A 3,960-nucleotide genomic window follows, 5' to 3' on the forward strand; every position below is an offset into this window, starting at 1 on the left:
TCCAGATGATGATGGTTCCAGACTCTAGCCTGGAGGGGAAAGTATGTAGTCAGCAAGTATCCAAGTGCCCTTGGCCTCTCCAGGAAATATGCCTTGGATGCAAGGGAGGCAGGACTCTGCTTCATCTGGGAAACAAAGGATCGTTAACTTTCACCGTGTTGCTCTTCATGTTATTCTAGCTTCTCTTGCCCTTCTGCTCTTGTTATTCTAATCTACAAAACTCTGATTTTTGATAAGGACATCCTGCCAAAGAGTTGTGTTTTCTGTAAACAGAATCTAGGTTTAGAAAGAAAAACTAGCACTGAACATACTAAAGAGAAATAGAAACTAAGTAAGATTAAGTCTAGGTCTTTCCAATCTTCAGCTTGCAGTAAATAAAAATAAAAGAACCCACATTTGAGTCCTACACCAGGACTCTGTATTCAGGACTCTGACATTTAAAATAGTACAATTGAGGCTTAATTAAGTCCATACACCAAACCAATTATAATTTGCATGATGAAGTGAAACCTTAAAAAATTAAAGCCTGCCCCCAGAGAAACTGCAGGTGTGGCTGGTATGTCACACTAAGTAAGTAGCAGAAAGGAGAAAGGCTATGCCTATGCTCAGTGTTTCCTATAAGCATCTGAATGAACAACAGCTTCACATCCCCCTGAAAAAAACAGCAAGTATGAGATGACCACAAGCCCAGGACCAATAAGGCCTGGGTGAGCTTCCAGGACAGGGAGCAAGCCTGAGACTAAAAGAACTCTACCTGGGGCTTCCAGCCCTAGGCAAGAGTAAACATGAGACAGACAGCCCCCACAAGGGGTCACTTGTACAAGAAGCAAGCCTGAGATGACCACCAGACCAGAGCCATGAAGGCCTGGGAGGGCAGACCATGCCTGAGACTACCCTTGCCTGGTGCCATAATGCATGAGCAAGGTATAGCACTCCTGAGAGGACTCCAGACATTTAGAGACCCCAGGCATCACTAAGAGGAACAAGTGGTAGCAAAACAGAAGAAAGAAAAAAAGAAGGATATGGGCACAATGAAGGGAGGCAGAACTAGAAACTTGAGGGTAGAGAGGAACAGTCAGTTGTGAGTAGCCAGTGATGCTATCTGGGACTGTGGTGAGGTCCTGGCCTGTGATACCACCATGGCCCAGATCTGGGTTCATGGCTCTGCAATATCAGGGGTCTGCTACCACCATAAATCAGGTAGATGGATGTCCTGGTCTGGGCTGTTGCAGCGAACATGTTAATGTCTGAGGACTCTGCAAAACTGGACCAACCCCTCACTTGAGCTTTGTGGGAGAGCTGTCCCTGAATGAATGAGAGTAGGAGACCTGACCCCACTCCTAGTCAGCTGTAACACTCAGGAGAACAAGCCCAGCACTTATCTGGGCAGCACAGCTAGATCTGGACCTGAATGTGGAGTTTGCAGGTGAGCTGACCCAAGGAAATGAGTATGAGAAAGCCAGCCCTACTTCTTATCTGCTGTGTGTGGTGTCCGTGAGGGAGAGATCCTCTACCCTCCATTTTGCCCTCAACACTCTTTGGGGGCAGGAGGAAGAACTTGCCCCATTGGGGTCATTAATGTAGGAAAACTGTCACTTCACCTCACCTAATGCAGCACTAAGTAGCCTCTGTGCCTCACCTGGGCAGTACAGTACAACTGACCCTGATGGTGGAGGCAAGGCTGAGCCAGTCCCAAAGGTATGAGCATGGGAGAGCTGGCTCAACTTGTCTATCATGCACCAGCCTGGGTGAGGGAGAGATGTTCTCCCCAACTCTCTCCCCATGCCACCTATGGCAAGTTAGAGCATTGATTCTGGGGGCTTTAGAGCAGGAGAGCCAGCTTGCCTCCTGTCTGCTAGGCAGTAATAGTGGAAGAACTGGCATGTTCCTTACCAGCTGCAAAACTTGGGAGACCAGGCCCTGTACCTCAACTGAGCATCAGGGCAGAGCTGGCCCTGGTTGCAGAGAAATGGTAGGTTTTGCTGGTGATTGGGAGCTGGCTTGCTTACTAGTTCAGATATCTCTCTGACCCAAATCCAGGGCTTTGAATTGGCCCACCTTAACATTTACCCCATCAAAAAACTGTTGGAGTCCTTAAAGGGGGGGCTGGTCCTACAGATCCAAAATTACAGGATCTCCATGACACAGAATATCAACAGGATATCCAATAGGACTTCTAGTGAGATTCCAGTATTGATAGAGTAGCAGAAACCAGAGGCCTTGTGACAGACCAAGTTATTGCAAGCAAAAAGTGTGGAAAAGGGGTGTGCAGTGGGGTACACTGTAACAGTACAGCTTTCACAACAAGATTTTTATGTTTTCTATGATGTGGGGAGATGGCAAGGATGGAGGGCAGGTATAAGGGGAAGGGAAGATAAGTTAAATTGAAGTACATAATGTGAAATTCACAAAGATACAATATATATATTCAAGGAAGAATAAAATGAGAATATATATGTTAGACCTTTGATTTAGATTGTTATAGGCAGAATTTTCTAGTGGTCCACAGAGTCCCATCCCTGTCCATTGATGTTACCATCTATACTCCTTGCTCTTTGGATATGGGCATGAACAACATGTCATATAACTGCAATGATTAGCTTACTTCATATGATAAAGCCTATGGGATTTTGAAAATGTAATTACAGTTATAATCAACTGACTGGCTTTGGCGCTGAGTTAATGAAAAGGGAGATTTTCCTAGCTGAGCACAGCAAATCAAGTGAATTGCTTAAAGAAGCTGGAGATCCAAAGGGAGACTCATTTGTTTGTCTCGAAGAAGCAAAGCCATGATGAGCTCTACATAGTCAAGGAAACATGTTTTTCCAACACTCATGTGAGGTTGGAAAAGGACTCAGAGCATCACAAGAGACAGACAGTAAGCCTGATATCCTGTTAGAACTCCACAAGCCATGCCAAGACAATCACAAGACTCACAAGACAGCAAGCAGATATTGTGTTCTCTGATAAATTTATGATGATGCATTTTTTTAGAAATAGACAATGAACACACATTGTCTAAAATGTGACTAAAAATCAGATGTTGCTGTAACTAAAACCCAAGGATATAGCATTGTCCTTGCAATGAGAAGATGGTAGGTAGAGATGAGAGCAGAGCACAGCACAAAAAGCATTAGCTGCCTTGAACAGTTGTTAGTAGAAAAATGGCCTCTTTAATGGGCTTGGAAGAGATTTGGAAGGAAGATGCAAGCTGTTGTATAGTGGGGAGAAGGTTAGAATAGTGAAATTATCTCCTGCAACTATATACAAGTTGAACTCATAAAACTTGCGCATGGTCCTTCGTGGGTGTGGTCCTCCACAATAGAATCGTCCAAGCTGCTGCTGCTTTTTCTTGTTGTTCATAGGAAAACACAAAATATGAACTAAATTGAGAGAACTGTTACAAATACACAATAGAATCTTATGATTCTGAGATGTGGTCCAGAGCCGGTTTCCCACAGTTTGAGAGGTAAGAATGCTTTGTATTTTTCCAGGAGTTCTGCAGCAAGTCCTTGTAATTATTTACCAATCCCCAGAGAGAGCTCTGATGGCAAAGAAAGAACTCAAAAGATCATTACCATGCCTGCTAGCACAAACCAGAGTCCAAGCACCTCCACCCGCTCATCTGTGGCTACAGTTTCTTAATTGTGTAAAATCATGAGGCATAACCTGTCCACACAAATAAGATGATGTCAAGTGGGCATGTCACTGAGAGACAGGCAGCAAGGAAGAGATACAGATCCACCATGACTTTCCCTCTTAACTTCAAGAAAGATTCTGGCATAGATAGTCTGTCTGTGCATGGTCCAAGGGACTAGGGGGTCTTTCCTACCCAGCACCTACTGGCCCACTTGGCAAACTTTTGAAGGAGAGTCTTCTTTCAGGGTAAGGAAGATAACAACCTAGATTCTCCCAGGTAGTTCACCTCTGACATAGGTGATGTATTTTTTCATAGCACCA

General features: G+C 44.4%; 1 pseudogene; it reads left to right on the plus strand.

The window, feature by feature from the left end:
• Nucleotides 1–525: 525 nt before the first annotated feature.
• Nucleotides 526–649, plus strand: LOC115032880 (annotated as a pseudogene).
• Nucleotides 650–3,960: the final 3,311 nt, after the last annotated feature.

Source organism: Mus caroli, chromosome 12 (assembly GCF_900094665.2).
Source record: "Mus caroli chromosome 12, CAROLI_EIJ_v1.1, whole genome shotgun sequence".
NCBI lineage: Eukaryota > Metazoa > Chordata > Mammalia > Rodentia > Muridae > Mus > Mus caroli.